This window comes from Miscanthus floridulus, chromosome 1 (assembly GCF_019320115.1).
Source record: "Miscanthus floridulus cultivar M001 chromosome 1, ASM1932011v1, whole genome shotgun sequence".
In the NCBI taxonomy this organism is placed as follows: domain Eukaryota; kingdom Viridiplantae; phylum Streptophyta; class Magnoliopsida; order Poales; family Poaceae; genus Miscanthus; species Miscanthus floridulus.
The window spans coordinates 43,787,837-43,801,802 of NC_089580.1; the positions used below are offsets into that span (position 1 = coordinate 43,787,837).

General features: G+C 43.4%; 1 pseudogene; it reads left to right on the top strand.

The window, feature by feature from the left end:
* Positions 1-2,870: 2,870 nt before the first annotated feature.
* LOC136455798 (transcription termination factor MTEF1, chloroplastic-like) overlaps positions 2,871-13,966 on the top strand; it is a 25,146-nt pseudogene continuing 14,050 nt past the window's right edge.

Genomic DNA, 13,966 nt, shown 5'->3' on the forward strand with positions numbered 1-13,966 from the left:
ACCATGAAGTTAGGATTGAAATTCGATTCTCATGTAGTAAGTAGATCCCTTTTAAAACATCCAAAGTCGGTGCACAATGCAGAGAGTGTAGTTTGCAACCAAACTTTTGTGATAGTGGCTTGCATTTAATATTTATTAATTATTACTTATTTGTATTATTGGACTGAGTACGAAGTACTAATTTGAATTAGCATTGAATTAATTATTACTCCGTACTTATTGGAGGGAGTATGAACCAAACTTTGTGCTAAGGGTAATCCCAATGGAGAAACCATAAGCAATTTCCATAGTATAGTACTATGTACTAAGAAACTAGTTCCCACAACGCAGCTTTTCCATCTAGAGTACAAATACAAATCTGACCAATGATTCATTGGGTCCGTATCTGGATCCTCTGCACCCGTGGCCCTATGGACGAGCCTATGCCTACATCCTCGCCACGGATCCAGAAGGAGCTTGGCCGGTTGGCTGCATCGGCCGCCAGCAGGGCTTCTCGCACTCGGCACATCCCCATCCTCGAGCAGGAGGGGACTCCCACGTCCGTCGGTGGCCGCGACGAAGGGCTCCACGCGCACCCGCTCGGTGGCCACGATGAAGGGCTCCACGCGCACCCGCTCGGTGGCCGCGACGAAGGGCTCCACCCCCGCGCCTCGGTGACCGGTGACCACGACGAAGTTAGACGAAGACACAGCACGCCCGCTCGGTGGTCGACCGCGGGGAAGACGAAGATAGAGGCTGGCGTCGAGCGGCCGGCATCTGCCTCACGAGTTGAAAGGTCCTAATGGCTAGAGGGGGTGAATAGCCTATTAAAAATTTCTACAACAACACTAAGACAAATGATTAGTCAATAAGATGGCGAAACAAATTTTGCGCTAGCACTATACTTGGGGTTGCAAGCCACCTACCCAATTCTATTTTGTATAGTCTCTATCCACACAATGGCTATGTTACTACACTAAGTTAGTGTGCTCTCAAAAGCTAACTAAAGAGCCACACTAACTAAACTAACAAGCTCTCGCGACTAGCTACACTAAGGAGTTTGACAACTAGTTTGCGATAATGTAAAGAGATAGAGCAAGATGGATATACCGTCGAGTCGAGGAATGAACCAATCAATCATAAGGATAAATACTAATGAATACCAATCATCTCAGAATCAAATGATGACACAATGATATTTTACCGAGGTTTACTTGCTTGCCAACAAGCTAGTCCTTGTTGTGGCGATTCACTCACTTGAAGGTTCACGCGCTAATTGGTATCACACGCCAAACCCTCAATATGGTGCCGCACAACCAACACAAGATGAGTATCACATAAGCCACGAGCAATTTACTAGAGTACCTTTTAGCTCTCCACCGGGTAAAGGTCAAGAACCCCTCACAATCACCATGATCAGAGCCGGAGACAATCACCAACCTCCGCTCAATGATCCTCACTGCTCTAAGCCATCTAGGTGACGGCAACCACCAAGAGTAACAAGCGAATCCTACAGCGAAACACGAACACCAAGTGTCTCTAGATGCAAACACTCAAGCAATGTACTTGGATTCACTCCCAATCTCACAAAGATGATGAATCAATGATGGAGATGAGTGGGAGAGCTTTGGCTAAGCTCATAAGGTTGCTATGTCAATGCAAATGGCCAAGAGTGTGAGCTTGAGCCGACCATGGGGCTTAAATAGAGAGCCCCCACGAATAGAGCCATTGGCTCCTCTGTCCTTTGAAAAATCAGGGCGACCGGATCCACTGGTCGGTTTGACCGGACGCAGGACCCCAGCGTCTGGTCCTCAGATTTTTGCCACATGTCCCCGACTTCAAATACTGATCGTCCGATCTCAACGGTCAAGTGATGACCGGACGCAGCACAGTGCCAAGACCGGATGCACCTTTGCCGAGTCCGGTCATTTCTAGAGAGGTTCCATTCACGACCGGACACGTCGGTTTGATCACGACCGGACGCAGGACCCCAACATCTGGTCACTTCTAGTAAGGTTCCAGAGGTGGAAATTCGCGACCGGACACGTTCGATCGGTCACGATCAGACGCAGCATCAGCGTCCGGTTCTTTCTCCTCTTCTCTGTGCTGCCACATCAACGGGACTAGACGCTGAACAGTGTTTAGCCAGAGTCCGGTCACTTTTCTTCTCAGAGTCCGGTCAGTCTCTACTGATAGACCAACGCCTAGGTTTAGCCATCGGACATGTCCGATCCCACGAGGACAGCGTCCGGTGCACTCTGTGAAACCCTGCCTTTTTCTGTATAGGGCGCCGATGGCACTGTCAGACTGTCCGCACTCTACGGGCGGGCACTCCACCAGTGAAGTTTCGAACCCTTGCTCCCAAGTGCTAAACACAATGTGTGTCACCTTTGTGCATGTGTGTTAGCATATTTTTCACAAACATTTTCAAGTATGTTAGCACTCCACTATATCCTAAATGTATATGCAATGAGTTAGAGTATCTAGTGGCACTTTGATAACCATATTTCGATACGAGTTTTACCCCTCTTAATAGTACGGCTATCGAACCTAAATGTGATCACACTCGCTAAGTGTTTTGATCACCAAAACAAAATGGCACCTACCACTTATACCTTTGCCTTGAGTCTTTTATTTTCTCTTTCTTCTTTTCAAGTCTAAGCACTTGATCATCACCATGGCATCACCATCATTATGTCATGATCTTCATTTGCTTCACCACTTGGAATATGCTACCTATCTCATGATCACTTTGATAAACTAGGTTAGCACTTAGGGTTTCATCAATTCACCAAAACTAAACTAGAGCTTTCACGAGTGTTGAGCAGCGCGGGGAGGCCTCATCTACGACATGGGCGTTGAGCGGTCGGTATCTACGATGCTAGCGTCCAATGGCGTGGGGAGGTGGCATCTACGACACGGGCATCGAGCAGCGGTGCATGGGGAGGACCGGAGCAGTAAGGCAGGTGCATCGAGGCAGACCGATGAGTCGGTGTTGAGCTTGCACGGCTGCGCGCGTGAAGGTCAGGGATTTGCGACGCGTGAACTTGGCGTGACGGGAGCGCACCAGATCAGGTGGAACGCCATGGAAACCAGTAGTTTCTCCCTAATGCATTTTCTATCGTTTCTTCCTGCGTTGATTCATGTAAGGATGTCGTTTCTTCCATATCCTCTCTACAATAACTTCTTTGTCACATCAGCAAATTACTAAGTTATCACTTTAATTAAGAGAGATAGAAACTACCATCAATGTTCTATTGGGACTGCCCTAACACTAATTCAATGCTTCGTGCCAACTGTGATGAATCAGATGGCATAATAACAATAGCTCTGTCCTAGAAGTAGAGTTGAATGTTCATGCACAAAAAACAAGTATATCTGATTGTTGTAGGGCCTTTCCCCGTGTGCCATTATAAAAGATGCTCCATTCCTACATGCCACCAAAAAGTTTACATGGACCCTGGTGCCATGACGCTAAACTCTTTTGTCCAACATGCCATTCCGTCCAGTTTTGCTCCTAACGGTGGGTAACGGTGCAACCAAATGATTTAGATGCCCTTAGGCTTGAGAGGCTCTATGAACTAGTTGGTTTGCTTCTAGGCCAAAGCCAGGGTTGTTGGCGCCAACTGAGCTCCTCGGCTTCTCCTCCTATATATAGGTCCTCAGCCCTATCTGTGTGTGTGAGTAGTCATGGATGAATGGATGTATGGATGGATGAATGAATGAATGAATCAATGTTGAATGATGAATATGAAGATTGTTCATTTGTCTAGAATGCAACAACATATGAGAACAATATAACAACAATTAGAGTACCGCAACAGTAAACAAACATTCATCACATAACAGCAGCTACCATACTGTTTTTCATCACAAAGGTTTCATGGCACCAACATGTCACCAACATTCATCACATAGTAGCTAAGTTACTGGTTTTCATCTACGGCTAAGTACTGTCATGCCATCATAGAACATTCATCATAGAGCAAAAGAACAGTCGTGCCATCACATAGCAGGTGTTTTTCCATAACCACATCACTAAAAGAACATTGAGCAGGCACCTTTCACTGTAGCTGGAGCTTCTTCTTGCTTCTGGTATTTGAAGTAGGGCTGGATGGGCTGGTGAAAGGGTCGAGATGCCGACTAGAGGAGGGTGAATAGTCATTTTTAAAATTAATTACGTCGGCTAACTGAAACAAGTGCGGAATTAAGAACTATCGGTCTAGCCAAGACTACACCTCTCTATCTATATTCTCTAGCACCTTCCAAATATACTAATTAAGCAACAAAGGTGCCGGGCTAGCTAGAGCTCTCCTAACCAATTCTAGGAGTAAGGTCACACAAACCTATGCCACTAGTACTTTAAGCAATAAGGGAGATTTTACACATGCTAGTAAGCAAAAGCACAAAGCCAACTAAGCTCACTAGCAATGCTCAATAACAAGGCAACCAATGCCAAATTAGAGAGCGTAATTACTTAGCTACACAAACTAAGCAATGTGACTAACAAGGTTACACAAACCAAATTAGTCACGCAAGGGAGCTACTTCTATGCTACACAAGCAAGAAGGTAACTAGCAAGCTACACAAGCTAACTAATTACAAAAGCAACAACACAAGCTCAATGTATATGAAAGTAATCGCAAGCTTATGTAACGGGGATGCAAACCAACGGGAAGAACAAGGTTGACACGATGATTTTTCTTCCGAGGTTCACGTGTTTGCCAACATGCTAGTCCCTATTGTGTCGGCCGCTCACTTGGTGGTTCGGCGGCTAATTGGCATCACCTGCCAAGCCCGTACGTCGGGCGCCACAAGAACCTACCCCGAAGGTGAGGGTAGCTCAATGACACGCTTTACTAAAGTTGCTCTTCGCGACTCCCACGGGGCGAGCACAATGCCCCTCACAAGCTCTTCTCTGGAGCGCCGCACAAACTTCTTGTGGGCTTCGACGGAGACCACCACCAAGCCATCTAGGAGGTGGCAACCTCCAAGAGTAACAAGCACCACCGGCTTACAACTCGATCACCTAGTACCACTCGATGCAACCTCACGATGCAATCGCACTAGAATCGCTCACTCACACAATCGGATGATCACTATCAAGTATGTGTGAGATGGAGGGCTCCCAAGCACTACTACACAAGCCACCAAGGCTCTAGTGTGCTCTCCTTACCGGCCCAAGGCCGACCATGGCTTCTATTTATAACCCCACGAACAAATAGAGCCGTTACCCCTTCACTGGGCGTTTTTCGGGTTGACCGAACGCAGCACCGGACGCTGCACCGGACGCACCGATCGTGAATACCGGACATGTTCGGTCGCTATACCGGACGTGTCCGGTAGCTGCCTGACCGCCACGTGTCCTACCGTTGCCTTCAACGGCTCTCTAACAAGACGACCGGATGCTCAGCACGAAACGACCGGACGCTCAGCCGCTACGTCCGGTCGAGTCTAGTAAGCATCTAGGGCCGACCGGACATGACTGTTAGAAACTGACCGGACGCTGAGCCTCAGCGTCCGATCGAGTATAGTAAGCACCCACGGACGACCGGACGCGTCTGGTCACACCGGACCGGATGCTGCCAGCGTCTGATCGACTGCACTGCTAAACACTGCTTTTTTTTATTTACACCGGACGCGTCCAGTGTGGTGACCGGACACGTCCAGTCGCTGAGTTCGTCGCCAAATACCGGATGCGTCCGGTCACCATACCGGACGCGTCCGGTAGCACTGTAACCAGCGCGACTAACTCGTTTTCAACTCTATCTTCTTCACCCTTGCTCAAATGTGCCAACCACCAAGTGTATCACCTTGTGCACATGTGTTAGCATATTTTCACAAACATTTTCAAGGGTGTTAGCCACTCAACTTGCCACGCCACTCGATCCTAACGATGATGCAAAGTTAGATCACTCGAGTGGCACTATATGACCGATATGCAAACAAGTTTGCCCCTCTTGATAGTACGGCCATCTATCCTAAACCCGGTCATAAACTTCTCTACACACCTATGGCCGGTAAAATGAAATGCCCTAGGTTATACCTTTGCTTTGCGCATTCCATTCCATCTCCTCCAATGTCGATGCAACACATGCACCAACACGATCAACAATGATATGATCCACTTCATATCATCACATGATCATATTGGTTCATCGATCTTGACATCACTTGCTTTTCACCGTTGCCTTCGTCCATTGGCGCCAAGTCTTGCTCAAGCTTCACCGCCACGTGGTCCATCACTCCAAAGCCTCCAACTTGCCCTTCATGCTTGCAACCGGTCCATCAAGCCAAGTCTTGTCTTGATCTTCTCCACCTTTGATCACATGACTCAATGTCATGTCTCATGTGCAATGAGCTCCTTCATCTTCACATGTGTGAGCTTTGCAACATCTCTAAGTCATTTTCACCTTCATGGCATATGTTGCTCACACACATGTACCTGTGGACTAATCACCTGTGTATCTTACATAAACACAATTAGTCCACCTAGGTTGTCACTCAATTACCAAAACCACACAAGGACCTTTCAATCTCTCCCTTTTTGGTAATTGATGACAACTCTACAAAGATATGAAAATTAAGCTCTTTTGGATTCATGTTGCTTGCCCAAGCAATTTTACCATGTGAAAATGATTTTGGACAAGTACCACAAACCCGTGATGGTAGTATTAGCTCCCCCTACATATGTGCTAGAGTGTTTGATTTGAAGGTCGCACATATGCATAGAGTAAAAATTGTGGGAGAGTAATTACTACAAAATAATGCTAAGGTGTATAGAATAAACCTTTGAAGCATGTACCAATTGGAGTTGCACCTTTAAGTTCATCCTTAGCACCATGGTTAGCTAGATATCACTTGGACATAAAAGCACTAGATACCTCATGAGATCAACATTAAAAGCAAGGTACTAGCATTACTTGAAAAACATACCAAGTGTCTAGCTATCATCCTATGTATGCTAGTTATCAAATCATCATTCAAGTTCTACAACTAGCATACACCACACAAGCATGAATATTAAATTTTAAAGCTTATGCAATGCAAGCAAGCACATGAATATGCATATATCAAATGCAATCAAAGTTCATGAGCTTGCTCCCCCTTCTTGTGTGCTTCTCTTATCCAAGAAATTTTGATCCATCTCTTTTCTTCAATGTTGCTCCCTCTTTGTCTATGTCCATGTCCAACCTTTTAAGCTTTCATATCTTATCTCTCCCCTTACACAATTTATCTCTCCCCCTTATAAAAGCTTTCGTATCTTTGTACAATCTATCCCCCTTTGTCATCAATTTCCATAAAATGTGAGCTTCTCATTGATGCAAAGGTATACGTTTGGGGTAGATGGTTGAGGCTTGAATCTTATATTTTTTATGGACATCTCTTGTTTGTTGGAATGACACCACTTGTATATACCACTTGTAACTTGTACCCCTTGTATCTTGTGTAGGGCTTCTTGAGATACCACACATAGGATCTTTGATCTTGATATCATTTTGTGGGACACCTCCCCCTATGTGATAGCATGGGTCATCCATTTGATATACTTGAGCTCTTGTAGTTGAGGGATGCATTCTTCATTTGATGATCACTTAAAGTTGAGGATCACTTGTGGAACCATTTTCTTGCATGATTGATATTATGTGTAGATGTGATATCAGTTGAAAGAATCTTCTAGTATGGAACCACTTGTTGGATTTTTCAATAAAAACCATTTCTTGAACATTTGCTATCTTCATGAGTACCACTTACAGGATATCACTTGTGAGTTGATCTAGACATCATTTGTAGATTCTTGATAAAATACTTGAGTCTAGATACCATTTGAAACAAACAAACTAGATATCCATTTGTATTGTTGTCTTGTGTTTGTACTCTTATCATTATCATGAGCTTCTAATGTTGACTTTAACTAAATTGATTTGCCTAAGCTTCCAAGTCCGATTTGAACCAATGACAAGCTTCTTCACACCTCTTGCAAGGGTTATCTTGCCAATGTTGTACTTGTCACTTATTTAGCAATCCAAATTGAGTCAAGTACTTGGGTTTACTAGCTCATGAACAAATTCATGTACTAACCACTAGATCAAGTAATCATTCAAACAATAGTGGTAGGCTATGAATTTAAACATTTCATTTGTTATGCATGATCCTATGAAGCATGTACTATATGCACTAATCGCATACTAGTAAGAGATAAAATGATCATGCACATTACAATGATACCTTTGCTATGTTGGAGTAGAGGATAGTCACATAGATTCCAATTCATTACTCCAATAGCAATGTGAAGTCCAATTATAAGCTCGGTGAAGACCAATAGATACCATGTTGAACTTTATTCTTCACCCATATAAAATAAATACCACTTATGATTAAGTGCACTTTTTTATTGTAGTTGGCTTGCTTTATCTTTTGATCTTTGCTTACATGAGAGCATCAATTTGAGAATACCGCTTGAAATATCATGACTAGCTCTCTTTTGGGTGTTGCTTGCTTTTCTTGATCAACCCTTTTGATTGCTTCAACTAAGCATTTCAAATGTTCCTCGGATCACCACTTCCATGTTAGCCTTCCAAGTATCACACTTGGTTCACCTACACATAGGCGGCAAGCCCCTACACTAGGGAGAAGTGACCTCTCTCTAAGAATTATTCTTGATACTCACTTGAAATGACTTGATTGATTGATCCAAGTGATGGACTTAACTTGGTGAGTAACATTGATTTCTTCTTTAAGTCCTTTTCTTTCTTCTTGTTTAAGTCCTTTTCTTTCTACCAAATGATCTCAAATCATATCTAGAACTTAAATTTCATCTTCAACTTGAGTTTCATCTTGATCTTCATCTTGAGTACCAAAGGTGTGTAAAGTACACTCCATAATCAAATAGCCTTGTACTCATATCTTGTCATGCTTCTAGATCATTTCAAAACCAAACTTAGGTACCTCAAACACTTGTAAACATATTTCCAACTTGAGGACCTTTCAATCAAAGTGACTCTAGATCAATCCAACATTTGTCATTTTTCTGATAGATTTTGTACCCTTCAAAGAAATAAGCATATCTCCCAAAGTAAAAATCCAAATACCACAAAATTTGGTGGAGATGTTCTTTACTAAGTTATCTAGCAGCTGTAAAAATTTGAGCTTTATTTGACTTCTAGATTGTTGCCATATATCAATTCTTCCACCACTGCTACATGCTGAAAACTGCTGCACTATAGCTGACAAGATCCACTCCAAAACCGAAGCATTTCTTATCCAATTCTCATGAAAATTGTACAGCATCTTATACCATAAGTCTAGAGCATGTACACCATTTTTTATGTCAATCCAATAGATTTTGTTACTCAAATATGGCTAAGATCATAGCTAGCTCAGATTCTCAATTATAGGATAGATTTCAACAATTGAGCTATACTTCATCATGTATGAATCAAACTTGAAACTAACTTGTTTGAATACTTTCATAAGATATAAATCCATTCAATCCACTTACTAAATGTCATCTTATGAACTTATCCAACACAAATCAATCCAAACTTGACTACTAATCAATTATCCATTCAATCATCTCATAGCAAGCAACATTGCATATTTATCTAATTCAATCAACTCATATGCACCCAAATGAAATGATCAACAAGAGATATACCTTGGTTAGCTCATGATCATCCAACTAGCAAGCTTCCACTCAATTATTTGCAAGCCATCAAACAATCCAATAAATCACCACAACTTGAATATGACACTTGTATGTTGTAGCACTTGGACTTCATTCAATTTTCACTTAGCATTGGGTTGGATATGCACTAAGCTTCAATGCTTGATTCAACATATGATGATTAATATGAGATCAATTGAATCAAGTCTCCAATGTCGATGGTACCTATAAACAATCATCCACTTTTTGATGGTACCCAAACAACTTTAGGTCCTCTTAAGTTAGGAGCAACATACTTAGGTGATGCCTTAGTATGAGTAGCGGGATGTTTTGCAATAGCAACCATAGAGGTACCATCACCATCTTTTCTAAGCATATCATGATCATCAATTGAAATATGCTTAGAAATTTTACCTAGGGGACATGAATGTGCCATGTGTCCCCTTTTCCGGCATGAGTAGCACTTTCTCTTTGCTTGAGCCTTCTCTTCTTTGCTCATGCGGTGCTTCTCATTGCCTTGCCTCTCATAGATTGCTTGAGCCTTCTTCTCAAGCTTGGTAGGACACTTAGAGGCAAAGTGTCCCATACTTCTACACTTAAAGCATTTGATGTGAGCATGATCTTTCTTCTCATCTTCATTCTTGCTCATCATCTTGGCATCTTGAGTTTGCATTGGATGCCTTACCTTTTCCACCCCTTCTTGTTTTCTTCTTCTTCTTCATCAAGTCACCACCATCTTCATGATTGATCTTGATTTGAACTTAGGGTGTCTTCTCTTGCTCAACTTGTAGCTTTGGTTGAGGCTCTTTTAGTTGCTTCACCAATTGCTTGGTTGGGCACATTAAGGTAAGATGACCCCAAGTGCGGCACTTGAAGCACTTAACATGCCTTAGCCTCTCTTCTTCTTTCTTCAACTTGAGCATTTCTTCATTGAGGCAACCATTTGCAAGATGTCCCACTTCATGGCACTTGAAGCACATGAAATGAGAGAGCTTCTCTTATTCTTGCTTCTTCATTTCTCTTTCATATCTTCTCTTGCCCCATCTTTTGCCCTTGATCTTGCTCTTGTTGAAGCTAATGCCACTTGTGTCATTGTGGCTTTTTTGATGATTGACTTTGCTAGTCTTGAAGCCGACTCCACTCTTGTCACCAAAGTTTCTTTGAGTCTTCAACATATGCTCAAAGGTGACTTGAGAGTTGTAGCACCTCTCTAACTTGTTGCTCAATTTCTTCACTTCATTTTTGAGCTCATTGTTCTCCTTCAAAAGGTTAGTCTCACAAGACATAGAAGTAGAACAAGCATCTAATTATGAAGAGCATGACATATCTAATAAATCACCACAAGAGGTGGATACATGCTTCTTGCCTACATCACAAGGGTTAGCAACAATTTATGATTTATCATTTGATCCATGTGATGAGCTCTCATTATTTTTAAGTTTCTTTGTAAACATTTTAATGAGAGAAGCATGTTGTTCTAATGATTCATCATGAGATGCAAGTAGTGTCATATGATTCAATTTAAGCTCATCATGTGAAGATTTATAAGCATCAAGTAAGCCTTTATGTTCTTCACAAGAGTTCTTTAGAAATGAGTTTTCATTTTTCTAATTTCAATGTTTTAGCTTTCTCATTTTCTAAAGACATGGTCATGCTAGCAAGTGTACTAACAAGCTCATCATATGAATCAACATGATCAACCACATTATCATTTGATACCTTGGTGTCACCTTATGACATGAAGCAATGTGGTGATGTAATTGGAGAGCTTGTAGTAGCATCTTCATCATGGCTTGAGCATGAACCATCATCACCATCAAGTGTGCATGGGGTAGCATCATCACTTGCAACACTTGTGGCATCATCATCAACCTTGTCAAATGAACTTGTAGTAGATCGATCATCATCATCATCACTTGACCATGAGGTGGAGCAATCTTCCACAATCACCAAAGTGTGGTTATGCTCAACACACTCATGCACCTCCTTCTTGGGCTCATCCTCCTTCTTGAATTTCCCATCATCCCATGTGGAGGAATCACTGAAGGTTTTCTTGATGGATTCCCATATCTCACGAGCGGTTCCCTTGATGTTTACTTGTTTCATCAAATCAAAGCTTAAAGCATCCATTAGAAAACAACAAGCATGTGCATCAAATTCATAGAGAACTCTTTGAGCTTTGGTGAGATTTCTATGGTCCAAGACATGGGTGAGACCACTTGTGACAACCCACCAAAATTTAGGTCCCTTTGCACAAAAATGATCAAGCATGTGATTTTTCCAAAGTACAAAGTTTATGTCATAAAAAATGTGTGCCTCACAAACATCTAGCCCATTAGACGCCATCCTCTCGGGTCGATGAAGACCACAAATGAGAGACCTAGCTCTGATACCAATTGAAAGGGTCGAGATGCCGACTAGAGGAGGGTGAATAGTCATTTTTAAAATTAATTACGTCGGCTAACTGAAACAAGTGCGGAATTAAGAACTATCGGTCTAGCCAAGACTACACCTCTCTATCTATATTCTCTAGCACCTTCCAAATATACTAATTAAGCAACAAAGGTGCCGGGCTAGCTAGAGCTCTCCTAACCAATTCTAGGAGTAAGGTCACACAAACCTATGCCACTAGTACTTTAAGCAATAAGGGAGATTTTACACATGCTAGTAAGCAAAAGCACAAAGCCAACTAAGCTCACTAGCAATGCTCAATAACAAGGCAACCAATGCCAAATTAGAGAGCGTAATTACTTAGCTACACAAACTAAGCAATGTGACTAACAAGGTTACACAAACCAAATTAGTCACGCAAGGGAGCTACTTCTATGCTACACAAGCAAGAAGGTAACTAGCAAGCTACATAAGCTAACTAATTACAAAAGCAACAACACAAGCTCAATGTATATGAAAGTAATCGCAAGCTTGTGTAATGGGGATGCAAACCAACGGGAAGAACAAGGTTGACACGATGATTTTTCTCCCGAGGTTCACGTGTTTGCCAACACGCTAGTCCCCGTTGTGTCGACCGCTCACTTGGTGGTTCGGCGACTAATTGGCATCACCCGCCAAGCCCGCACGTCGGGCGCCGCAAGAACCTACCCCAAAGGTGAGGGTAGCTCAATGACATGCTTTACTAAAGTTGCTCTTCGCGACTCCCACTGGGTGAGCACAATGCCCCTCACAAGCTCTTCTCCGGAGCGCCACACAAACTTCTTGCGGGCTTCGACGGAGACCACCACCAAGCCATCTAGGAGGTGGCAACCTCTAAGAGTAACAAGCACCACCGGCTTACAACTCGATCACCTAGTGCCACTCGATGCAACCTCATGATGCAATCGCACTAGAATCGCTCACTCACACAATCGGATGATCACTATCAAGTATCTGTGAGATGGAGGGCTCCCAAGCACTACTACATAAGCCACCAAGACTCTAGTGTGCTCTCCTTACCGGCCCAAGGCCGACCATGGCTTCTATTTATAACCCCATGAACAAATAGAGCTGTTACCCCTTCACTGGGTGTTTTCGGGTTGACCAGATGCTGCACCGGACGCACCGATCGTGAATACCGGATGTGTCCGGTCGCTATACGAGACGTGTCCGGTAGCTGCCTGACTGCCACATGTCCTACCATTGCCTCTAATGGCTCTCTGACAAGACGACTAGACGCTCAGCACGAAACGACCGGGCGCTCAGCCGCTGCATCCGGTCGAGTCTAGTAAGCCTCTAGGGTCGACCGGACGCGACTATTAGAAGCTGACCGGATGCTGAGCCTCAGTGTCTGGTCGAGTACAGTAAGCACCCATGGACGACCGGACGCGTCCGGTCACACCAGACCGGACGCTGCCAGCGTCCGATCGACTGCACTGCCGAACACTGCTTTTTTTGATTCACGTCCGGTGTGGCGACCGAACGCGTCCGGTCGCTGAGTTCGTCGCCAAATACTGGATGTGTCCGGTCACCATACCGGACGCGTCCGGTAGCACTGTAACCAGCGCGACTAACTCGTTTTCAACTCTAGCTTCTTCACCCTTGCTCAAATGTGCCAACCACCAAGTGTATCACCTTGTGCACATGTGTTAGCATATTTTCACAAACATTTTCAAGGGTGTTAGCCACTCAACTTGCCACACCACTCGATCCTAGCGATGATGCAAAGTTAGATCACTCGAGTGGCACTAGATGACCGATATGCAAACAAGTTTGCCCCTCTTGATAGTATGGCCATCTATCCTAAACCGATCATAAACTTCTCTACACACCTTTGACCGGTGAAATAAAATACCCTAGGTTATACCTTTGCCTTGCGCATTCCATTCT